Here is a 26679-nt window from a genome sequence, read left to right as displayed (position 1 = left end):
GGAAAAAGATAAAGTTAGATCCATTCATCACAGCAAACACAAGAATAAATTACAAGTGATTCAGAGATCTAAACATGAAAATTGAAACTATGCAGGTAGTAGAACATAATAGGAGTGAACATGGTGTTGGGAAATGCTTTTTAACTATAACCAAAGTCTAGAAATAATACAAAATTGTTAAATTCGTCAATATAAATATGAAAACTTTTGAATCCAACTTACTCTCAAAAACTTTAGAAAAAACTACATGTATTTTATAAACATTTATTTAAAATTATATATAAACATAATATACAGAGAATGCAAATGAGATAAAATGTTAATGATAAATGAATCTGGATAAAAGCATATGGATATTATTTGGACTATTCTTATTCTTGCAACTTTTTTATGTTTGAAATCATTTATAATAAAAAAAAATTAAAGGAAAAAAACACACCAAGAAAGAGAAAGGAAAATAAAAAACGTAGTAACTAAGAATTAATTCCATTGTCTAATAGTATTTTAAAGCAATAAATTAAGCCCAAGCTACTTCATTCCATATAATATTATGTGTACATATATTCCATAGCTACACAAAAAACGTTGTATATTTTAATTTCACAACATGAAAAAATATTCCATAAACAACACCTAAGATGCTCAAGGCCACAGTGGATCTGTAACCAGGGCTACAATTACAAAATTTGTAGGTCAGTTTGAGCCTCTGAAATTACAGTTCACCACAGTTGCAATCCGAGTACTATTTCCCTTTTAGAAGAGCAAGTTTAAAGTCAGAAGATGAACTATATCTAACAAGGTTATAGGTAGCATCAATTTTTAAAACTTTATCTTCAGTGGCCTTTGAGGTTAAATATCACCAATCGGATGGATGTGGGGACCAGGGAGCACTCTAATCAGAATATGGTTTCGGTCACATGGGTTGCTTTCAACTAAACACCTGAACTTCCCAGCAGAAGGAAAAATTAGAGAGCCAGTGAATCAGGCCTTGAAGTTTCCTTCCTGGAAAAGTTTGGAGAGGAATATAAAAAGAGATATGAAGGTTAGACATTATCAGGTCAAGAACCATCAACCCAATGGAACTTGATGTTTAAACTGAAACAGGTAAAATGCTCAGCCCTGTGATTCCAAAACAGACTGCAGACTGCTGACTAGAAAAAAGAAAAAAAAAAGAAATATATATATATAAAATTTAAAATTATACTGCAGCTGAATACTAGGTATTGTTCTCTTCCAAAAAGCATTAAAATATAAAGGTCAGTTAGCTTAAATGGTATTTTATTGCACATACTTTTAAAAGGCCCTGAACAATTAAAGCAATGAAATATATTCCCTGCTATCATTTTTAAACATTCTCAGAAGCATAAAAAGAAGGCAAGTCTCAACATAAAAAGATTAACTCATTCTCTTCCTCACACAATATTTATTTCATGGCCCCACAGAAATTAGGAACCTTTTCAGTACAATGCCCAGTTAATTCATGTGATGTAGGTGAAATTCTTGGTTGTCCAGCAGTTTTCACTCAGTTGTCAAGGAGATGAAAGCCCAGAGACAGCCCAAGGAGTCAGATGCAACCAAGATTCCATCAAAAATCTAGAGTGGATCAGTGGTTCTCCCAGAATCTTTAAAATAAAACTGAAGCTCTGGCCTCGCCCAAAGACACTGTGATTCAGGTGATTTTAATAGGTGGACAAGTTTGCAAACCACTAGACTAGAAGATTCTTAACTCCTTTGCAGTGCCTAATTTCTAGAAAAAGCTTCAACCATCTGCTGTTTCACAGTGTCCTTAGACTGACACTGATAACATCATTTTATTTCTCTCCCTGATTCAGTTTTCACAACAACAACAAAAAAATGACAAACCAATTTCAGCAGTCTATAAAAAACTAATAAATTTTAAAGCACTTTACATATGTGAACATCAGTTTTTATCACCTTTCCTATATAATATGTAACACCATTCCTTAGCTTTACAAAGATATTTATCTCTTACAAACTAGTTGATAAATAGTTTAAGGCTCTAAAAATAGCCCCAACCTTTTTTTGCCCACCAAAGTACCTGGCAACTAGTACCTTGGTTGTGGGTTTTAGTTGCTCACAGAATCATAAAACCCAGTATAGGAAGACCTCTCCAGAGGTTGTCTGGACAACCTATATGCAGAAAAGAGGCCATTACCCCATTTCACAGATGGGTCAAGAGAGGTTTTTCTGCTCAAGTGGTTTGAGCTTAGTCACACTCAGGTCTCAGCACTCCACACGAACATGCGTCTCCAATTTCTGATGATCAGAGGCTTTCTTGCTGGGCCATCAAATATAGGCTGAATAAACTTCCCATTCTAGTTCATCTGGGTGACTTGAAATAGCCAGAGTTCCCTCTCCTGGGCTTAGTCCACTGTCTCTAGCAAAGGAAACTGAGATGCCATAACCTCATACCTGAGGCTGTAAAAAGTTCATGAAAAGCCTTAGATGTCAGTAAATGTGTTAAGAACTCTGAGCAAGATACTTAGTGCAAGAGGGAAAGAATTCCCTATAATAAAATTTCAAAACCCGAGTTTGGGAAGTGAGAAGGGGCAGAGGATATTAATCACAAACAAATTAGTGCAATGAATTGCAGGGAGCCTGCTTCCTTGCAGGGTGGAAGGCTGAAAGTTACCAAGGCTTATGGTTATAGAGATTTATGGGTCATCGTTCCCATTCAAAGGGCAAGAAAATAAAGTAGATACCTAGAAATATCTGCCTTTCCCAAAGTCCTCAGGTACCATGGAGTTAATGTTAATAAAAAAAAATAAAGAAGAGTTGTGGAGATCATCTTGTTCTACAATCTCACTTTGGAAATAATGAGATTATAGGGGACAAAGAACTTGCTCAAGATGACAAAACGATTAAGAAGCACTTAGATCATCCAAGGGACATTCTAATAGAAATCCTCTCTTCCAGTCAGACTACTTTATGGTACCAGGCAAAAAATAAAATGAAAAACTCTGAAAATTTATTTCAACAATTATAGTCAAGAAATGGTAATCTTTTTGTTTTCCTGCTATAGTAAGAAGCTTTCGTGGACAATGAAGAGTAGTAGGGTAGCATGATATGTTTACCATTATATAATTTTTTTAAAAAACAGGCACACCCAAAAACAAAGTTATTTTGATCCACACACACAAAAATGTGGCAGTTGGAGAAGGAAACCTGCTGTGTTATTTGATTAGTAAGTTTACTTTGCAGTATTCATTGTTCGGGTAGCATTATTACCAAGCTGGCTGAAAGGCAGCAAGGAGGCCGAAGGCAGTGGAATGAAATTCAAGTCCACAGACATGTACTGAGCATTTTCTCTGTAGATGGCTCTGGGCCAGAACCCTGTAGAACACAATAATTATGAGAAAACACTAGCCCTGCCTACAAACTGTTTAAGATCAAATGAGACAGAATTATGCAAACAATTTATAATAATGCAAGCCTTGAATGATGAACTCAAAGAAAAGAAAGAAAGAAAAAATGACACTAGCAACAGACCAAGGATGAGAGATAAACAATCACTAACACAGCCAAGGAAAGGGATCTGTATATGACAGACAGGGAGCCATTCAGGAGGAGCAATTACCCACCCACCCCCCTGGTGCTCCATCACAGACCCAAGAGTGCTCTATGACCTCTTTCAGCTGCGTTTTCCAAAGATACCCAATGTGACAACCTAAACGATTTATATCTAAATGTGCCTTCCCTGCTCCAGGTCCATCTCCACTTCTCTTCAAAACAATTCAACAAACAGCAGTTGATTGCACACTGCATCCAAAGCCTTGGGCTGGGCACTTGGTGAAAGGAAGAAACTCAATAGACAAGGTCCATGACCTCAAGGAACTCAGGACCTGGTGAGGAAATAGAGAATCATCCGTCCACCACGCATTCACTCAACTGACATTTATTGGACATATACTATATATCAGTTACCAATGGACATGCTGAGGCTTCAAAGATAAGCAGGACACAGCTGAGTCCACAATCCAGGGCAGAAGACGAATCTAATACCCAGAAGGTGTTGTGCAGTGTGGTTAGGCCAAAGGAAAGGTATGTGCACCTGAAGCTTCAAAAGAAGGAGGTGGGGTATCATGAATGACATGGAAAGGTCACTTCTACAACTAATAATTATACTTCTTACCTCAAGGAAGAAGGAATTAGGTGTTTAACAAAATGCCTCCCTGTCTGTCACATACTGAGCCCTTTGGTTGACTACACATGTGCAACACACCATGAGAGGGCCTCCTAGGAGTATTCTGGGCCTTGCGGGCAGAGTAGAATATTTTCTCAATGCTTTGATGACTCACAGACCAACCAGTGAATCAGAGCTGGAGAGACCTTAGAGAAGGTCCCACATGATGAGGAGCAGAAGGAAATAGGACTGGAACCCAGAACTCCGGCCCCTTAGAGCTGCTTCTCCCCAAGCCCACCCTGCGTCCTGTAGGGCTGTGAATGAACTGGCCACCCAGGATGGCGACCAGTGGGGTGAGGAACAATTTCAGCAGGAGGCTGAGAGAATGGTTAAGAGGTTCTCACCTCGGCAATGTGGACTTTTTGTTATTGCTGTCTGGAGGAGGCACGTTTGTTTGTAAACATAACACTCCTAAATGAAAAGCCATCACCAGACTGCCTACAGCTATATATAAAAAGATATGGACCTGAGCTCAGATTAGTGTCCGAATGAACATTCTGGTTAACTTCCTTCTTCCAGTGGAAAAAAAAACGAAGGCCCAGAGAGACTGAGGTCGCTCTGCCCAGTCACACCACAGTTAGATGGTAGCACCTGAAGGACAGTCAAGCACTAAAATGCTCCCAGCTTAGTGGCCTATGACTCATTCTCACAGCCCACATTTTTGGTCCACTCAAGAGTGACAGGCACCAGGAGGACAAGGATCGTGCCAAAAGGATACATTGTGTAGTGCAGAGACAGATCATAAGAAACTAAGAAATAAAGGAAGAGAGAGGCAGAAACTATTTCACAACTCTTTTCTCAAAAGTTTCTCAAAGGTCCTACCCTCATCCTGCCTTCTGCAACACTACCCCAGATCCCTTGATGTTTGCTCTCTACTTAAACTGCCACAAGTCGCACCGTTTCTCTATCATCATCCACCAGCAAAAGTGGGAAAGGACTGCCAATTTCTTATGAATCCTTGAGATTTTCTTTATGAGTCATAGAAAACTGAAATAACTTGGGGGGCGGGGCGACTTTAGAAAGAAACATAATTTTAAATCAGTTCCCACTGATTTGTTTCTCTGTCTGGTATAACTCCTGAAGACAGGAAAAATTACATTTCTAGAGCTGCCGCAAAAATGGAAGTTTGTGTTAGGTTGTGTCAGTTGTCACCATGGCATTTCTTGTTAGGATTTTTCTTCCTGTCATTTTTTTTGTTATATTAATTACAGTTTGATCAGTGTAGGAGTTATTATGAATCCATGGGACTTTCCTAACCAGATTGTTTTGGCATTTTAAAGTCACTCACATTTGGGACCTAAACAATATGGCAAGTATCTCTTTTTCTCTCTCTTTTATACTTAAATTCACAACAAAGGAGCCATCTGTTCTCTCTCTGAAAACATCGGCCTTGTTTTCATTTTTCCGTTAATAATAATGTCTCAGACTTATAGCACGTCTCTCTCCAACTTGCTTATTAAAGCATTTTGTAGATATTGTCTCATTCATCATCAACATTACCCCCATAAACTGGGAGAAAAGTGAAGTGTTTGTCAATTTTCAATGAGATAAGTGACTACTGGATGTTTAACAAATTTGGCACAAATGAGTGCATAGTGATGAAGGGGCCTGGCATCATCTAGCCTGGCTCAAGGTTTCACATACAGATGTAAAAGGGGGATCTGGGAAGGAGAAGCCACTCGTGTTCTACTGGTGAAGTCAGGTCTCCACCCCTGCCTGTAAACCGTGAAGGTAAGAACCGCATCTTACACATTTCTGTATCTTTGGGACCTGATATGTAAAAAGAGCTCATTGAAACATTTGTTGAATAAATGCAAATGCTTTTGATAGTTTCACAGGTGGTGTGGCAGAGCTGGGGTCAGAGCTTAGCTGTCTTGCCTTCTTATTTTATGTGCTACTTTTTTAAATATAGTTTTATTGACTTTAGAGAAAGGAAGTAAAAGGAAGAGAGAGATAGAAACATCAATGATGAGAGAGATCATTGATCGGCTGCCTTTTGCGTACCCCCCTACTGGGGACTGAGCCTCCAACCTGGGCATGTGCGCCTTGACCGGGAATTCAACCATGACCTCCTGGTTCATAGGTGGATGCTCAACCGAGCCACGCCAGCCGGGCTCATGTGCTATTTTTAATAACACTATATATTCCTGAAAGCAAGAAGAATAGAGACACCCTGAAAATGGGGTTGGGAGTGTCTCTAAGCAGACATTTGTGGAACAAATCCAGCAGGAATCCCTAAGTGTGGCCACCGGCCATGCTGAAACTTAACCCAGGTTGAGGCTGACTCTCTAAAAGCTCTGCATTCCTCATGTGTTCAGTGTATTTGGGGATTTGGTGGAGCAGTTCCTTATTGTTACCTGACTTGAAGAAATGATGTGTCTTAATACCGAAGGATGGCATGTCTCCATAACACCCCAGAGCCCAATAAGAGAGCATCCACTACTCCGCAATTTACCCTCGTTACTCAACTGTAACTAGAGAGCACACTCTAGTCTGGAGATCATGAAATCCACCAGCCCTGAGTTTTCCAATGAGCAGAGAGGTCACTGAAATAAACACTTTTTTTCCATGTGCCTCGTTGGAAATCAGCAACCCATTTGGCATGTTTTTCCTATTTTCAGAATATCCTATACCCCACTACTAGTCCTTGAAGCTAAAGGAAAAATAAATTGTTGTTAGAAAAGCAAGTTAAGTGTGGGATTCTGTCATCTGAATTGCTTCTCTAGTAGTAGTTCCAACTAAGTCAATAACTCCCTAAAAATTCTTCAAAAATAGGTTGTATACACAAGGAGGCTGGAGGTCTGAAGAGAGAAAGATAGCACTTTTTTAAGAAAAAAAAAATCATAGAGCCAAAGAGAACTCAAGTACATTATAATGCATTCTCCCATAAAGTATATTAATTACATATATGAACAGGAAACAAACTAGTTACAAAATACAATTTAAAAAGTCAGCACAAAATGGACATTCAGACCATCCTGATTATTTTGTTTTTTCAAAGGGGGAGGTGGGTGAGGATGATGGAAAAGTAGAAGAAAACATGAGGAACAAGTCGGGAGACATATAAACCCGCTGTCTAGGGACACAGAGGCTGCCACTGGTGTCTGGGATTGTCAGCACATGGTGGGAAGCACTTACATCAAGCCGTGTGCATAAGCAGGAGAAACAGACAGCATGTACTCAGGGCACACACCTGCAGGGAGGCCACCTGCACAGAGAGCAGACGCACAGGCTGAGTTCATGCAAGATCCACACTCCTTTCCTCATTCCCCACTCCCTGCTCCCAGCGGCCTTCAGAATCAAGGCTGTCCAGGACCATTGTGGCCACTGCTCAGAATGGTAACCCTCTCCCAATATGTTCCTGACCAAAGTTTACCCTCTTCATACATATCGATTTTCCTGTTCTCAGGCTACCTCCAAAAATGTCACCTTGGACTCTGCATGCCCTATCATTCAGCACCTTAATGTTTCACACTTAAAAGTGAAAGGGTCCTACATTTACGAACATATAAAAGAAACACAAGATGTTACTGAACTGGCCTTGCTTTCCAAACCTTACTTCTTCAGAGGATCATTTGTAAGCTAGCCATTGGGGGCAGTCTGTTAACTCAGTGTTCACTTGATGTCTGGTTATGTGTCTGTCATGTCTGCAAGGACACAGAAGCCCTTGCCATGGTCCTCCTGACAAAACAGGTCTGAGGAAGGAACTCCAAAGAAGGCAGACACTCCATCTCACCAGCAGACACTCCATCTCACTGGAGCAGCCCTACCAGCTATGTAGGACATACAATTTGGTAGTGATGACTGGTACTTCTCCAAATAAAAGTTTCTTTCAAAGGATATTGCTGGTCTAAAATTCTAACTACTCAAAGTTGAGTGATTTGGGGCTAGGCTCCCAATCACTCTGAACATCAGTTTCTCTTTCTACAAAATAGAGCAGTCAGTTCAGTAAGTTTTAGACTTCCTACTGGCTCAAAAATGCTGTGTCTAATTATGAAGTTCCTACTGCCAAGTGATCTGCCTCTCTCCCTCTTAGTTTGTTCATTTCCATTCCTCTCTCTCTCTCTCTCTCTCTCTCTCTCTCTCTCTCTCTCTCTCACACACACACACACACACACACACATACACACACACACACACACACTCACATTCTCCAGACCACCACCTTGGAAGGCAAGCTGCAAGCAATCCCTATCCACATTCCCCATCACTGCTTCTCTGCTTGAGATTTGACACCATTTTTTTTTAAATTAGTTTATGAGATAAAAATGAGATACACAAACACCACTTATACACAGACCTCACCTTGAGATTAGATCCTCTGTGCATTCCAGCAGCTTCTCCATTGTCCAGGCCACAGAGGCAGGCATCTGCCAGGGTCCCAGCTGCTCAAGTCCAATGGCCACCTCCTACTCCCTGAGACCTTGAACAAGTCATTTTACCTCTCTGGACCTCAGTTTCCCTAACCATAAAATAAAGTGTTTGAGATAAAATAAATGCCAAAGTATCTACCAATTAAGTCTTCTCACTCTAGAGCTCTGAAATGTCATTAGAAACCAAAGCAAAAAGTTACCTAAGCCCTCTATCTCCTATTGGTGTTTACCTACAGGGTCCCAGATAAATGGAAGTAACCTTTTGCATGATCTTGTACAACAAATAATAAAAGCACATTAATAGGGGCAAATACTTCTAATTTGTATTTGTTTATTTGTTTATTTCCAGGCTAAAGAAGTTGCAGGCAGCACCTGCCAGTTGTTCTGGAGAGTCCATAATGCACGCCCCCCACCCCAATCTTTTTTTTTTCACAATGGGCCAGAAGTTCAGAAACTATAAAGATGAAAGTAGGAAACCACACAGTAGAAATATGGACCCTGAAATATTGAGAAAATAATTTACGGAAATAATATCCCTCTTTAAAACCATTAAGATATTAAGAAGGGCTCACATAAAGTAAAAATTAAATTGAGCACAGAAAAGACTGATTTGCCTAGGATCCCTTTCAGCCGTGTCATCATGTTTCTATTTGTTGCCCTCAACTGACATGGTTGGTCATTTGTTTTGTTTTAAATAAAATGGGGAAGCAACAAATATATTAAATTCATCTGCAAAAAAACCCCCATATTTGCATGCGGAAAACAAATAAGTGGGTGCCTGAATGGGTGGTTAGGCATGCAATTGCCCATCTGCACCCAGGGCTCCAGCCTCCCTGCAGGTGTGCTATCTCCATTATGGAAGGCAGGCGACACACAGGAGGGAAACCAGTACCCTCCAAAACTGGACCTGCTTTGAGCTGACCCCCAATACTGTCCCAGCCCCCCATCTACTGCCCCTGTATCTTAAAGCTAAAAACAAGAAATAGTTTATGTCATCCTTTTGTCAAATTTCTGGGGATTCTTTAAGTCACAAAGACTTTTTTTTTTTTTCCTGAGCATCTTCAATGTGTACTCAACAAATATTTACTGCTGCAACTATTTTTATGAGCGTGGGTAACCTCCTCTCCCATACCATTCACCATGGCCACTGCATTCCCACCACACTGGCTGCTTCACTTTTCTGAAATATACCCAGCATGCTCTGCCTCGGGGCCTTTGCAATATTTTTCTCTCGGCCTAAAACATCCTCCCTCCTCTGATCTCAGGTTCACTGCCTCATTTCACTGCCTCATCAGGGTCCTGCTCAAGTGCACTCTTCTCAGTAAGACCTTCTCAGACCAATGAATTTAAATCTGTGCCCCCCCTATCCTCTGTGGCTTTAACCTGCTTTATTCTTCTGAAAATAGGTTACAATCTAAACATTATATATTTACTCATATATTTGAAGGTTTGCTTGATTCTGTTCAAGATTCTATTCCCACAGTAGGTGCTCAATAAACACTTGTTAATGAGTCATCATTATCATTTGCAAACCACTACACTAGGCACCCAGGGTCCTCTTACGGAATAAGATATGCTTAATGCTCTTAAGAAGCTTCTACAATCTAGTGGAAGAGGAAGACTAAAAGTCTGCTTATACAGCAGAGCACAGTGACACGAATGTTCTAGGACGCATACACAAAGCACTCGGATGGTAGAGAAAAAGCAAATCGTTGACTATAGAATAGTCGTTGACTATAGGATTGAGGGCAGCAAACAGACAGAATTCTCTGGAAGTAACTTTTTAAAAAGCAAAGAAACCATCCTCAAAAATACATCCAGTACAAAGACATCCTCAGCTAGCCTCCTTTCCTTCATCAATAATGCTAAATGGGACAAAAGATTGCCCAAGATAAGTCAGCATTTATGTGTGCCAAGACCATGGAGAAAGGAAGAGTCACTTTCATCTATAAAGCCTTCATTTAAAAAGGGAAATTATTTAAATGCACACAGAATGTCCCTTCTGAGAATTTCAGACTCTGCAGACAGGGAGGACCTTAAAGGACAAGCAGTCCAACTTCTTATTCCCTCTACAAGAAAACGTCAGTATCAGCCTCTACCTGCAAAGACAGAGTCTTTGTCCCCTTCCATGGCAGAGTCCTACTCTGCTCCTGTCTCCTCCATCCTCTTTCTCTCTTCTCCACTCTAACCACCTCCAGTTTATTTTTCATCACTCAAAGTGCTGTCTACCATCCTAGACTACTGCCCTCTTCCTTTCTCTCCTCTGTCTGTCTCTTCCACTAATCTAGGACTTTTCTATTTTTCTTTTCTTTTTTTCTGTTTTTCAGCTGTGCTCTGCTGAGAACTAAGCCTTTTGTCTGGAGTACAGGAGGAGCACAGAGTATCCAAAGATTCATGCGTTAACTCCATGAGCCCTAACCCAATAACACCCTGGTAGAGTCAACTAACTTCATGACCTTGACTTTAAAATGCCATCCTTGACATAAATTAGAACAGTGCAAACATTATAAATCTTTGGAAACAAAGAAAATACAGAGGTGAAAGGCATCTCCAGACCCCACTCCACCTCAAAAACATACAAAATTTGGGGAGCCTTGTGTATCCAATAGACCGTGACCCCTTTAGTACTATTAGTATTTCCCAGCTTTTCAACTCCCACAGCCAGGCTACATGAATAAATGTAAAATTAGAATAGTTTTTAACTATCTCTATACCTGAGAATTGGATTCTAGCCACTACTTGCTATGTGACCTTGGGCAAGACATTTAAAGTCAGCAAATCAAAGCATCCCAAAAAAATAAAGGAAAAAGAGATCTCTAAATATCCAATCCAAAAATAGCCAAGAGACCTCTTGTATGCCTCCACTCTCTCTTCCCTTCCTCACCCACAGCCATTATAAATATTGCTAAATGATCATGGACTCTTTCCTACTCAGTCAGGATACAGCTTCAGAATCCTTCTCAACACAGCACCTCAAGGAGTCACTACTAAAATACTTTATGGCCACATTAAATGAAATCCACACCACTCATCCATCAGATAAAGAAATTTGAAACACAAAGATGGGCCATGATCTCCTCATATCTCAGTGTTAGGAGCAGAACCAGAGCTACAAAGGCCCTTTCCCCTTAGTCTCCTAAGTTAGTCTCCTCTTCTAATGCTGATGTTCTGTGACTATTCCTTGGAGTGGGGAAAGGGAGCTTGCTATTGTATGAAGTTTTAAGAAATAGAGATAAAGGGTTCCTAAGTAGAGGCAGAAGCTTAAAAAAAGGTGTGGAGGTAGACTAGAGGAACATTGGAGCTGGCCTGAAGAAGTTTGTTATCTGTAGGAACCAGTGCACTATAACCATTTTTAGCAGAAGAATATTCAGGATCAGGGAAGCATTTCCAGTAGAAGGAACAGCATGAGCAAAGGAATGGTGAGGACTGCCATGTGCTGAGAGGACCCTATAGACTGCTGAGCAGAGAGCAGTGGCCATCACAGAGGCCATAGACAGAGGGAAGGGAAAGGGAATGAAGATGATAAGATAAGATTAGAAGAATCAACCAAAGTCTTTGTGGTGTTTTAAATACTGATTTTTTTTTTTAAATTGCTTTAAAGCCCTCAAGACTCATAAATGGGAAAAGAAGGTAAGAGAGAAGTGGAGGAAAAGTAAAAAAATATATCTCCATTCTCAATGGGAAAAAAAAATACTTGCTATAAAATGTATTACAGGAACACTTTCATTATGTAAAAGCCTATTTTGTTTTCATGTCATTCTTAGATTACATCATAAAGTGGCTACAGCCGTCTTGTACCGTATAATAAATAAATCACTAGCTTAATTCTAGAACGAGCCAGAGCCCTAGACTTAAGTGGAAAATATTAGATCATTTTTAATAACTGATATAACTCAAGCCAGTCACCATTGAAGTAGAGTGAGATGATGTCATCCTAAAGAAGTCAAAGAGAAGCCAAGGAGGGTCAGCCCTGGCCAGGTCTCAGAGAAGCTTCCACTTAGAAAAGAACAGGAGGCTGGTGGCAGTATACTAGACCATTTTATCATGAAAACCAACACTTACTTTTCAAGTAGAAATGCCCAAGAGGCCTTCCTCATGAAACATCATGCGTGAATATTTTATTCCCAGAAGTACTATTTTTTTAAGTACCAGAAAATGTGAGCATATTATGCCTGTATTCATGTCTTAGGAGCAAAACTGTAAATGTTAAGGCTTTTAGTTACTCAGGAAAACATGAAATCAGGGTGACATATGCAAATGCTACAGGTCTGGTCCAAGCCAAGGGGACAGTGTAGAGAGGGGACTTGGAGATAATGACCTAACAGAGAAAAGAACTGAAGGGATTTTTAGCAGGTACAGATATGAAGGAGACCAAAAACTTAACATTTAATGGCCACCAACTGCATACTTAGTACCCTCTCAGGGTACTATATATATAATGATGCTTTGTGGGCAAAAAAGGATCCTGAAGAAGGTGCTATTTGCCCCATTTTTAAAGTATGGAAACTGGTTTTAAAAAATAATTAAGTGACTTAAGTGAGATTACACAGTTAACACATGATAGTCTTCCTACTCCAAATTTTGCTTTACCCTCTTGTCTTCAACCAACTAAAACTATGTACAATGGACTTTCAATAAAAATCAAATAATTGATAAGAAACACCTTGAAAGCACTAAAACTATAAAAAATATTGAAAGGGGTCATGGAAAGGGGAATAGTATTACATTCTGGCCAGTGACCATCTCAACGACCAAAGCTAGCTTTCCTTATGTTGGCAGTAAGGCTCCTAATGAGCTTGACCACCATTTTAAGTCTCCATTGCCATTGATTTTTTTAAGAATGTTAAAGTGGACTCTAAGGGAGCCTGTCATCTTATATAAAATGTACTGCCAATCTTGGTTTGATAAAAACTATTTTGGTAGGGGAAAAAGATGGATATTCTGGAAAAGAACTTTCTGCCATACAGAAGGTGTTGGTTGAGGTTTTATATCTGATTCTGTCAGTCTTACAGTAATAATGTTGTGTATTGGCTCACTGTTCTCAATACAAATGTTCTTCATAACTGCAGAGACATGCTATCAGAGCCAAGTAATACTGATTTATGAAACTTTTCAAGAAAAAGCAAGACCCAACAGGAGATGTAGACCCTGAAATTTACCTAGTGGGAAAACAGGAAGGCTCAAGACTCCAAATTGTGACCTGTTTTCCCCAATTTCTTCCTGGGACAGGATGGAGGTTGCAAAACACAGAGAAAGCATGCCTGGAAGTTATATGGACTGATAATGAAGCATAGACTGTGTGGAGAGGTAGAAGGGAAGCATTGGACCAGAGTCAGAGGAGCTTTTGATGGTTGCTCATGGCTACTAATGCTCTGTGGCCCAAGAAGAGGGTGTCCCCTCTCCAGGTCTTGGTGTCTTACTTGTACAGTAAAGACCTCAAGTGAAAAAATTCAAAAATTTTTACCAAAGAAGCTCTAACTGTGAAGGAAAGTGAAAATGTAGAGATATAGGAGCATAGCATTACTAGTAATTGAAAACTTGTGGTTTTCCTCTAAAAACCATGCCTATTTTGTACTCTATATATCAATGTTTCTATTAGGATTTTAAATGGAGTTTCATCCAAAAGTCTTCAAGTGCAATTAATTCACAGAGGTGTGCTGAGTTCATTCAGTGGTTCCATGGAACTCCTACACTCACCTTAGCGAATGATCGTAACTTAGGCAGCTCCTAAGCTGGCCCCATATAAATGCACACCTGCTATTCATACCCTTGTGCAATCACTCTCCTTGAGTGTGGGTGGGCTGGATTGACTGACTTGCTTCTAGCAAATAGAATGAAGCACAGGGAACAATGTGTCACTTCCAGGATTAGATTACAAAAGGCTTTGGCTTGCATGCCTTGCTCACTCACTCTGAGGGAAGCCAGCTGCCATGTTGAGAGCTGCCCTATGGGGAGGCCCACATGGCAAGAAACTGAAGGTGGCCTCCAGCCAACTATCAGTAACTGAGGCCCGAAGTCCAACAACCAGTGAGTAACTAAATCTTGCCCACAGTCCTATCAGTTTGGTATGCATCCCTCCACCCCCTTCCTCATTGAGCCTTCGAAAGAGGCTGTAAGTCCAGCAGACACCCAGACTGCAACCTCTGAGAGACACCTTGAGCCACCCATATAAGCTGCTCCGATTCCTGACACAGAAACTGAGATAATAAGTGTTGTGTGTTTTTTTTGTTTGTTTGTTTTAAGGTGCTAAATTTGGGGTAATTTGTTATGCATCAATAGATAATAAAGACAGTATCCAAGTTTGAGATTATTTTAATGGCCCCTACCAACTCCACCACTTCTCATGAGGCCTGGGCAGTAGACTATAAAAGATTCACTGTCAAAACTCTCAAAAAGGAACCTTTGTGCCCCAGAATGCAGAGATGCTGTCTAGTTTAGAAACACAGATGCAAGCATGCTCTGGCCACGTGGAGGTGGCCATGGAAATGTCAGTGCAGTTCAAAGTCAACAGACACATCCAGCTACAGTCCATTGGTCAGAATGAACTAGAGCCAGAACCACACATGCAAGATGAGAGACTCCTTCCTGCCCAGCTGTATTCTGCTATCCAATAAACCCATCCTTAGAATCTGCTCAGCCTAGTGAGCCAAACTATAGCCACAGGCCCAACCTGCCAACCCCCTGGGCTTATGTCATAAGGCTCCATGGCTCACTGAGAACTTCTGAGAGCAGATTCCTTCCTCCTGAAAACCTTTCCCAATGGTCTCAATTATTTCAACTCTCCCAACCTTTCATATAAGCCCCATGAGATCCGAGCCTATAAATCACTTACCTTGATTTTCCAAGCACCTAATGTGAGGCCTGAAACATATGTGGTGATTCCTGAATGTGTGTTATAAACAATACTTCTCTAAGGTATATTCACTGTCTTTCTCTCTGACTAGACTGTAAGCTTCTTGAGGTCAGGGACTGTGCCTATTTCACTGTGATGTCCTGAGGTTCACTGACTTCCAGACAAACACGGAGATCAGGGCAGAGAACAAGCATACTTTCTGTGAACATGGGTAGATACTTGGCAGCAATCTACAAAGGACTCTTGAGGCTCTCCATCACTTCAGCATCAGACCCTTTCTATTGCACAGTAACCTAATGAAAATTCCTCTGACCTCCACAGTCCTCCTCAAAGTACAGGTGTCTGCACTCTCCTCAGGTCAGGCAATAGAAGAATGTGAAATTAAAAGGCAGAAAGCAAGAAAGAGAGAAAGAGAGCTCTTCCTTTTACTTTCATGGACAGCAAAGACCTCATACAAGGCTGGAAAAGAACAAAAAGTCTCAGGAGGCTGAATGGTTCCCTGCTCAGACCCAGCAAGTCCTTTTGCAATTTTTGAAGCAATAACATAGAAGCAGCAAAAGGTGACCAAGCAGATGGTCACACATGCCGAAAAAACCACCTGACCAAGTAATTGTAGGGAGCCAAGACATTCACCTCTCAAAGTCAAGTGGAAGTGACCAATGTTTTGCTTTCGGCAGAGACTACTACCTGATTATTCTGAGAACCAAAGAGGAAATATTAAAACTGAAAGCCCTTGGCTACCGTCAACAATTATACATTAGTATCAACAGAGGAAAATAATTTCCTTCCTGACTCCCACTGGGCCAGTCACGCCTGGAGCAGAAGGTGTGATTAGCTAATCAAACAAAGCAAGAGCCAACCTGTTAGACTGTAGTTTCTAGGGTTTTTCTCAAGCACTGATGCTTCATCTCTGATCTACCTTGTTCCACCTCCTATTGTCTAGAACAAAAATAAATATGGAAAGTAATAATGATACACTATTTCATGTCAATATCAACTGCCATCATTGATCAAGATTGCAGATCTAACTCCTTTCCAATACTGAGAACACATCAGTGCCTATCCAACCTTGGTGATGATGGTGGTGCAGGGTTAGACAAAAGGACATACATTGAGCATGTCCTATGTACCGGGTAGGGCACTGGGGGCTACACGTTAGATCACCTTATTTTTCTGTATGTTCAAGATGAGTCTTTAAACTAAAAAATGAAACAAAACGATTAACCTGTTGTGTATGGGACACACCTTATAGTTTACAAAACAGGTTAGCATCAACCGACCCATTTGATCTAAACAAACATGAGAGGTAGACAGGGCAATGATTATTATTCCTAATTCTCAGATCAGGGAAATGAAGGCAGAGGGACCTTGTTCTTTTAGGGTTGCACATCTAATCATTGTAAGACCTTCTGATACCCCATCCCATCATATTTGTTGCCTTTTTATGAACTCACAAACTTTTTAAAGCCATACTGGTCCCAAAAGAATTTTCTGTCCAGTCATTTCTTCACTCTCATAAAACCATGCAGTCCAGCCTCACCTGTGCTAGAACTCCTAAAATACTCCAACAGAGAACTGGCCAGTGCCTGAGGGACCACCCAGAGGGAAAGGAACACTCACTGCCTTTGGATTTCTTCTTTCTCTCCATGAAAATGCATTGTGCACCCCACGAGACTCTGGGGAAAACTCATGAACAAGAGATGCTGTCTCTCGTTTGACTGGGTTTTCTAGCCTTAAAGCCATAAAGTTCTCCAGGCTCTCATTCCTGTAACAGTTCCTGGTAGGCTATCACTTCCGGTCCTCTCAGCATCCTCATGAGGACAGTCCCGTTGGCTCAAGTCCCTTTCAGAGGATGAGGTGAGGACTAAAGTCTGACACTCTAGGGGAGCTCTGGATGGAGGCTGATAGTCACTCACATAGCTTTAGTCCTCTCTCCGCTTCCTAATAGCACCCAGATGTTCTTTTGAGGGACCACCACATCGCACTGTGTAGCTGCCATGAGGTCGGGGAGGTATTGTTTTAATATTCAGAGCAGAGCCTCAGGTCATACATGCCAATTATCACAGTGTCCTCCTTGTGGCCTCAGTGACTGGTGCAGAGGAATGCAATTACCCAAGTCTATGGGGATATGGCAAACAGGGCTCTCTTTCCCCAAATGGCAAGTGAGCAGCCATCTCCTGACCATGAGGTGAAACATCCTGACAATGAAGCCAACACATAGAAGAGGGCAGAACAAGGAACACAGCATAGGTACAATTGTGCCTGCTCAAACTAGGCCTGATGCCCACATTACCTCTAAACTTGCTGGTTTCCAGCAGGTGACCCTCCCCCCCCCCCGCAACTTGATTCTAGATAACATTCTGTTCAATGCAGCTTAAGGCTGCATCAGTGAGGACAAAAGCCACTGTTGGCTCATAAATTAGCTTACAGACAACAAAAATTCCTTTTGTCTCTTTCAGCTCACTCCTGTTTAGGTACTCTCTCCCACTCTACCATTGCAAACTAGATTTTTTTTTTTTTATCCAAATGCAAGGCTTCATATTCATCACAATTTAATTTCTAACACTGAAAAAAATTTCAGAAAATAGAACAGGTAACAAAGATCCACATTGGATGCTTAAAAAGCATGCTTGGGATAAAGCTTTCAAAATCATGCTTGAAAATTTTAACAGGCTACACTCTTTAAAAGTCAAAGCCATGGTTTCCAGCCTTTTATCTTATGCAGATCCATAGGCGTAGAAAGTCTGTTGTTCTTTTAAGATACATTGATGAAGAAAAAAAGGGCAATGAAATGTAACTGTAAACTGAGCCACACTTTTAAATAAAGTTAGGTTTTATCAATCACAACAGCATCTGCTTTGTTTGGAAAAACTACATCATAAGCATGGTAAGCCATATTATGTAGTCAGTATAAAGTCAGTGGTTGGGGCACAGGCAGACTGGCCCTCAAGATGGAGACCACAGATCTAGAATTCTAAATAGAAGCCTGTCCCAGAATTCCCCAGCTACTTTCCTCAAGTCTCCCCACAGCCCAGCGTAGCCCACAGTATTAATTCTTCCCACCACCCCTCTTTTCTAGAACATAATGTTCTATTCTACCCTCTAAACACAGAGGAATTCCAAAACACAAGGGAGATCTTACTTTACCTGGTCACCAGTGCCCTTTCTGAATGTGCAACAGGATTCAAACTCAGACCCTTTAATACATAGTGTTCAACCTTTTGCTTAAGCAAGGTTAGCCTCCCCTATCTGAACGGATTGTTGTGAAAATAAGATGAAATCACAGAAGAAGCACCATATAAAGGGGTTTAAAAAAAACACTCAATAATATTACTTTCTTTCATCACAGATGTCCATAAAACTGGTCATTGACATTTTCATTTTGGTCTTTCAATTTCAAGAACACTTTCCTCCATGCCAAAGGAGAAAGAAGGAAGCAATACAATTATCAGCCACCGGAAATCATCATTTCTCCAAATTTTCTTCCAGTCTCTCTTCAAGCCAACTTCTAAGAGCTGAATCCTGCCTTTTCTCTGCCACACATTTTATTAGCATTATTATATTCCATCCATTGCCAATGAAATTAGCTTAAGAAAAAAAGAAAGAACATTTTGGTTCTCCTCTAGTTCTTCGTCCATGTTAATTATTAGTGTCATGCTTTCCTTAAATGGAAAACACTGATTTTTAAAACATGCACATTGATTATAAAAAGGAAAAGTCTTCTTTTCTGCATAGGACTTACCAATTGAAGAAGAAATTCCTTCCCTCCAATAAGTGTTCAGTTTAGGAAAAGCCCTAAACTGAGAATCAGGTGAGTGGAATCAGTCTTCAGTTCTGTTGCTGAGCCTCAGTGATCCCACCTATGGAAAACTGGAGAAGAAGGTTGCTCATGAATTTCTAGGATCTTAGCAGCTTTAGAAATTCCAGGTTTATGAACTCACTGACCAGGCAATAGTGAGAAGGATGCCAGGCTTGAAACCCACAAATCTAGTGGCTCACATCTATTCCTCCTAAGCTCCTGGCACTTGTATTTCACTAATTTGTCTCAAAATGGTGGAGAAAGAGAATGACAGTCCCCCAGTGTTCATCCTCAGCTCTCCTAGGAAAATAGCTTCATGGTAATATCACAGATGAAAGAGACAGATCAATTAGTTAGATACATGTTAGGTAGGCAAGAAAAAAAGTTAATAGCAAAATCTGAACTACAACAAATAAAAAGAAACAAGGGATATGAGTTTGAAGACACATCTCTAACTATAGGAGGAAGCAAGCCGTCTGAACCTTGATTCCCTTGCCTGAAAAGTAAGAGCAAGTGAATAGCAGAGAGCTAGACAATCTTGACACTTGCCAGGAAATCCTCATTACAGGTTTCATTTAATTAAGAGCTATTACTATTTGCTAAGAATGATGCAATATATATTCCAACACACACAGATGCCGAAGCAGCTGGCTGCTTTAAATGTGTCTTTTATATGCAGGAGAGATCCACATACTAGAAAAACTACTAATCCTATTTTCATTGTCATCATTTTAGATATTATTAAATCAATCATACAATTGTTTCATGTATATTTTCTCATTCAGTCTTCAAATATCCATATAAGATCAAAGTTGCAGAATCTTAATAAAATAACCCACATCAACTCTCCCACTGACAGGAGGAGAAGCTGGGGCCAGAGCAAGGAGGTGGCCACTACAGGACGCCACCATGAGTGCCAGACAATCCAGGGCTCCAGTCCAGGGCTTGTCCACTAGACCCAGTGACCGCCACTTTGACAGAGGGTAGGGAGACTCATTGGGCAAAGGGACTGTCCATTGGTCACATAATAGGCTTTGGAGCACAATCCTGAGTCCCATACTCAAGTCTCTGAACACCTGCTTCAAAGCTCTCAGAGTACAGCCCGACAGCAGAAAGAATTAAGTTAGATAGACAACAGCATACTAGTAATCAAGATAGCCCAACACAGCAATGAGTTTTCTGAGAACTAGTGGTTTTCAAGAACATTAGAATTCTCAAAGCCATTCCACTGAAATGAGAGAAAGGCATAATTTCAAACTTGCTGAGGAATGAAGAATGAGGAGGCCAGTACTGGACCTGTGGACAGCACGGTCATACAGAAAACTAAAGACAGCCTCCACCCACAAGGCCCAGGAAACCTAAGCTTCTCCTTGCAGAGGGAGATATAAATCAGAGCAGTTTCTACAACTGCAACAACGGGTGTCTGACTTCCCAGATTTCTATTCCCTGAAAGGTAAGGCTCTCCAACCTTGGCCCTCAGGCAACCTCTCACACACTTGCCAGCTTCCCTCAAATGCACAAATGAAAGTGGCCTCACTTTTCCATAGTCAACTTCTCTTTTAATATTTTTTTTTCCATAATGAGAACAAGTAGCTTTGCTGAAGAAGGGCTGTGAAATGATTGAAGTTCTCATGCAAACAAACCATTAACAGAGTTCAAATGCAATTTAAATTACCAGTTGTTAAAGTGCTCCTCAATTTCGTGGTAAGTTTCCAAGGAGAATTACATGCTATATACTATTTAATTGGTTGTTTTCTATTTTTTAACATTCATTTATCCCCACCACCACCCTTATATTTCAGAAGTGTCTATAAAAGCTTCCTTTAAAAAATTATATATTGTTGAATAGATTAAATCTAAAGATTGAAAAGTATCAAAGAAACAGCTGCAGAATTAGGCCGCTCAGCAAAATTGATGGTTTTGACACCATAAATCATGTAGAAATTTTAAATCTTAGGGTCATCTTGTAGTACCGTCATTTTTACAGATGAAGACACTGAGCCCCCTAACAGGAAAAGGAAGGGTGGACTCAAAGTTCTCTCACTGGTCAGTGACAGAATCAAGATGAGAACCATGGCTCCTAACTCCCAACCCTGTGCCTTCTCTTCCCACCACCACATGGTTGGAGGAGATGATGGGAAATATTCAATGAATTTTCCACCCATAAAAGAAAATACAAAGTCCTCTTCAAACACTCCTGACCTCAAAATCAGAGGTGGAGAAAGGCAAATATCCTTTAAAAAAAGGAGAAAAAAAGAAGTAAAGGCTGATGAATGAGTGCATTCAAAGGAGTTCAAAATGAGCAGATTCTTTGAAGAAAAAGTCAAGACACTCATCTAGCTTCATTAATCAAGTATGAGACATTGAGACTGCCGATGTCCACTGCTTTATGCAGCCTGGAATGAGGGCCTGTCCCTGGAGTGAGAGGATAAAGGATAAACAAAGTTAAGCAGGACTTGTCACATCTGTAGATAGAGAGGATTTCTGGAGGTCATTGTAAGTTCAGGATGAAGTTCAAAGCTTGATATTAGATTTATGTAAGTTCTACTTTCTCTAAGCTCGAGCTTCCCTGTCTGCAAAATGGGGCTATTACCCATCAGGGAGTTTGTAATCGTGTCCTGGGATTCCATATCCAGCATGCACAAAGTCTGCATTAGAACCTTAACTGCTAAAATTTTTATAATGTCTCAAAGCATATGGTTCTGCCATTCTAATTATATGAACTATAACTGAGTCTTACAAGCAATGTATGTTCCCCAAGTGTGTTAATGCCATATGCCCCCGGACTATAAATTCATTTCTTTTTCATTCAATAAAATAAAATAAAACAAGTGAATGAAAACAAACATCCAAGCATTTCCCTTCAAAGGAAAACTTTGGGGAACTATTTAAAAATGGCCTTCAAACCCAGTTTATGAACTGTACAGCAGGAAAAAAGTCCCAATTTAATTTCCAGAACCTCATTTAACCTGTCCACCAACCTTATAAAAAAGATTTCCCAATTATCCATTGTGGAAACCAAGGTCAGGGAGATTAGGCAAGGTTTCAGGACTAGGGAACATGAAAGCCAGTACTTGAACCCTAGTCTTTGAAGAGTAGAAAATGGTAAAGCCAGTACTTGAACCCTGGTCTTCTAAATAAAGCTCCATGGCATAGGTTTTATTACTTTGCACTTACAACCTTACTATGTGCAGCTATTCTACTACATATACCTAAAAAACAAACAAAACAAAACAAAAAACTCTTCTGCTATTTTTACATTTCGAGGAGGAGCTTTGGGATAAAAAAGTAAAAGCTTAACTTTCAAACAAAAAAAAAAAGTTAATATTAGAAGCAGATAGATCCCTCCTGAATTCTACCTTCCTGTTATGTTCTTAGAGCCCAGGCTCTAAGCAGACATCTGCCCAGTATATGGGAAAACAGGCCTGAGAAAGGTTACCAATGAGTTGTATCAGGCCAATTCAAAGAAAGAATTCAAATAACTGGACTCACGATGAAACAAATCACCAATAACTATAGTATGTGCTTCTGAACACCACTCAGATGCAAGTGTTAGCTAACAGGATGTCATGTGCCCCACATTCAGAGGTGCACAAAACAGACACCTGCTAGCACCTCTTGTCCTTAGGAAGGCACAGTGCATGGACCTAGCAGGTGTAGGCACTTAGGCATGCTTTGAGCTCTCAAAGAGCTCATAACCGAACTGGAGACCTGCTTGAATACACACAACAAAAAGAAAAGTGTGCAAAGCACAAGTACATGCAACGTTGTTTGGAGGGTCTGGAAGAGCTCTGCAGATGACTTCTAAACTGAGCCTGAACACCCAAGAGGATTTCCACATATGAGGGGGAGGAAATAGGCCCAGAGAACACGATGTGCTAAGGCCTTAAGGAGGACAAGTTCAGGGAGTTCTTGGGGAAAGTGACTAATCTGATGAGGCCAGTGGCAGCACACATGGAGGGATGCAGCAGGACACAAGGATGGAAAAGAATGTTGCGGCCAGAACATGGAGAACCTGTGTGCCAGGCTAAAATACTTGGATCTTGAGACTCACGGATATGGCACTTTGAGAAATGACTCAAGAGAAAGTTAAATGGTAGTACTATCTTTTTAAGAATGGAATCGCCTTTCCATGGTCAGCGCTCATGCATAGCAATGGCAGAAGTTTTTAAAGAAGCTTCCTCTGAAAGGCCCCACCCACAGAGAAGTCAGAAGAGTAGGTGGCTCTCAGAGTTATCCCAAATGTCCCAAACCCACAACTCCATGGACTCTTTCCTCTCCTCTAGAAGTCTCACCCATGGAAGACCCAGGAAAGAAACTAAGTATCATGTTCCAAGCAGGATTTCCACTCTACCTTGAGGCTTAGGGAAATGCCAGCACTGCCCAACTTGGCAAATGGGAAGAACCAGCTGAACATAGGCTCTAGCCTCTTTCCTGTCACTGAAGTGGCAGGAGCCAGAGGCCTATCCAGCAAGTACTTGCATGTGTCCAAAGCTCCATACCTCAAAGCTTCCAGCCAGGCCTGGCACTATGTGACTGGAACCTTCCACTAGGAATGAGCCTGCACTTATGTCACCAGTTAAATTGTGTGGAATCCCTTCCTTTAAAGGAGCTTTTGCAGCGGATCCCATATGTCAAAGACACAGGCAAGATGTGATTCCCTTCCTGACTTTCAGGAACTCCCAGTCTGGAAGGAGATAAAATATCAACAGAGTAGGAGATGGCAAGTGCCTTAGAGGAAGCACAGATAACAGTACAATCCTCATTATAATCCTATGACTTGGTGTAATTATTTATACCCATTTGACAGATGAGAAAACTTAGGCTCAATCAGGTTAACTACCTTGATAGATCACATAGCTTGGAAGTATCAGAGCCAAAATTTGAATCCAGATCCTATGCTCATAAGCACCATAGAGATTCTCTATTGCCTCAGAGCCCATTGCGCGGTGAGTTAGCAGATGAGAGAACTGACAGATCACTTCCAGTGTGGGGGATTGTGCATGGTGGGGAGTGTGGACAGTGAAGAGCAGATGATCAGGCATTACTTCAGTCAGAAAGTATGATCTGTGCAGAAGTGTATAGGAGCAGCTGGGTGTCTATCGTTTAAGTGGGAGAGGTCCTCTCCAGCTAAAGGAACAGCATGAGCTAAAGCATGATGGTGAGAAAATGCAGGGTATTGTGAAGAAGGGCAGGGAATGTGGCTGACTTAGGGATGAGTGAGCAAGAGCATCAAGGAAGTTCATGGTCTGGATATGATGGGCTCTGGATTCCAGGGTCAGGAGTTTCTATCTAATGCAAAAAATACTAGGAAAAATTATAAATCACAAAATAAACACAGAGTCAGAAATGTACAGCTAAATATATTAGGAAAATAATAAATGTTTCAAAGCAGAACTATGGTATGGTTTCAGCTTGGGATTCTGGGCTCCTGTGTTAAGGCCATGTAGTAACTTTTCAGAACCTGGGCCAAAATCAAGAATAGCAGGCCTTCAGATCCTTCCAGGTCAAAAGACAGAGGGACACTGTTCGCTGGCAATGACTTTGGGAGTTAGGACTTCTATACCTATTTTGTAGATCCTGATCTTCTTGAGAAGAGTCCCTACAGGTCACTAAAGGAATCCCATGCCCTGGCTGGAGCATAAGTACCCCTCGTTGGTAAGCAGAGCATAGAGAACAGGATGAGAGTTGTAGAATCAAAAGACCTGCATTTGATTCTTGGAATCTCCACAAATTAACTAGAAAATCCTTTTAAGAAAGGCATGGTTTCCTCATTTGTAAAACAAAAATGATCAAACTTATATAGCTAGATCCTTGTGAGGATTAACAATTTACTTATGAGATCAAATATAAAAATTTGTGTTTCTACATGCAGGCTGACATGTTAAGAATAGGTGCTCCCCCTGAAAGCCACTGTGTTGATAGGGGTAAGAGAAAACTGGCCTCATCCTCCTGGTGAAAATCTAAATCTGGAGTTGTCGACAATTTTTTCCCCCTGTTGAAAATTGAGCTGTATTCCCCAGGCAAGTCATTACATCTTTTGTGCCAAATTGTTTTCATCTTTTAAATGACCCAGTAATCCCACTTTGGGCAATATACAACAGGGAATAATCCAAAAGGAAAAAAGAAGGCAATTTGTTCGTAGATGTTATTCATGGTGCTATTTCTAGCTCTTTATATATCCCTCTATTACAGCACTTATCTCTCTGTGCTGTAATTATCCACTCCCCTTCCAAATGCCTCCAAATTATCTTTGAATCAATCCCCAGCACCTAGCACAATGACTGGCATACAGTAAGAACTCAATAAATGTTTGTTGACTAAATGAATGAAAGAAAAATTTTAAAGAAATTCAAATGAGTAAAAACAAAACACTGTTTTTCAGAGATGAAATGAAGAATCTTTAAAAAACTGGTATCTATAGATGGCAAACTATTTGAAGAGGAGTGAGTGAAGAAGCCTCAGGAGTGAATTTCAGATGATTTAATTTATAATCTCTGAGCATCTCCAGGCTTAGGCTGAGTGTAGTACAAGATTAATAAGAGACACCCAGGGGCATGAGGTTACATGGTGGCCAGAACACAGGGCTCTATCTTGGGTTCTCACTACCTTAAGTTGACTGAATCGCCTAACTTCTCTGAGACCAGTTTATCCACTGAAAGGGAGAGCATTTACTGGAAAGCCCAGCACATTAAAAGGAATTACATGGAGCAGGCAGGGGCCAGCGAGTGTAAATTCACTTGTAAATGAAAGAGGAGGGCTGGGAGGTGCCCTTGGATGGGGGTCCTCAAGCCAAGGTAGGGCTTTGAAGCCCTAGTTCTTCTGAGCACCTACTAAGCCTTCCAGGCCCATCTTACAGGTTGGTTGGTCCAAGGCTCCTCACCAGGGAGTTCACTGGAGGCAGGAATCTCTACAAGAACAGACGACACATCAAGGAAAAACGCTAAGTTAAATATGGCCCATAAAGTCAACATCACTCTGAATGTCCCGTATTCTTGGTGGGAAAGAATGCTTTGTACAAATACCCAGGGAGAGCAAAGGAAGTGGCCTGTTCTACTGGGCTTATTTTGGGGCATTCCAGCAGCTCTCAGCCAGGAAGTCAGAGGCAGGAAGCCACTGCCCTCCATTCATTGGCCAGACGCTCCAGGTTAGAAACCAAAGCAGGGAGCACAGACTCCTTAGTCCGGATCAGCTTCAAGTCTGTGCGGCCCTCACTGCACATGTTTTCACCTCCATCAGGGTATCCCAGAATCCTGCTCATTGAGCTTGACACCTCTCAGAAGGATACTGTCCTTGACTTCTTGAAGACAATCCCCCCAAAACATGACATGAACTCATCCCCTTCTCTCTGACCCCACTTCTACCACCCTAATAAAAATAACTGGATGATTGCAAGAGTCTCCTCCTAACTTTCTTTCTTCTACTCTTGCCCCCACCATGAAATCCATTT

At 40.9% G+C, this 26679-nt stretch overlaps 1 protein-coding gene across 12 annotated transcripts in view; it reads right to left on the bottom strand.

Annotated features, from left to right (window-relative positions):
• Positions 1-26679, bottom strand: part of LPP (LIM domain containing preferred translocation partner in lipoma) — a 665671-nt gene that overhangs the window by 575375 nt on the left and 63617 nt on the right. For 11 of the 12 annotated variants that reach the window (XM_059687357.1, XM_059687363.1, XM_059687359.1 and 8 more), the window contains one exon: positions 19173-19300. The exons of the other annotated variant lie outside the window; for it this stretch is intronic. The gene's annotated coding sequence lies outside the window, so the exon portion shown is untranslated. The remainder of the gene's footprint in view (positions 1-19172; positions 19301-26679) is intronic. 12 annotated transcript variants of the gene reach the window in all.

The sequence above is a fragment of the Myotis daubentonii genome, chromosome 3 (assembly GCF_963259705.1).
Source record: "Myotis daubentonii chromosome 3, mMyoDau2.1, whole genome shotgun sequence".
Classification (NCBI taxonomy): domain Eukaryota; kingdom Metazoa; phylum Chordata; class Mammalia; order Chiroptera; family Vespertilionidae; genus Myotis; species Myotis daubentonii.
This window is presented reverse-complemented; position numbering and strand designations above follow the sequence as displayed.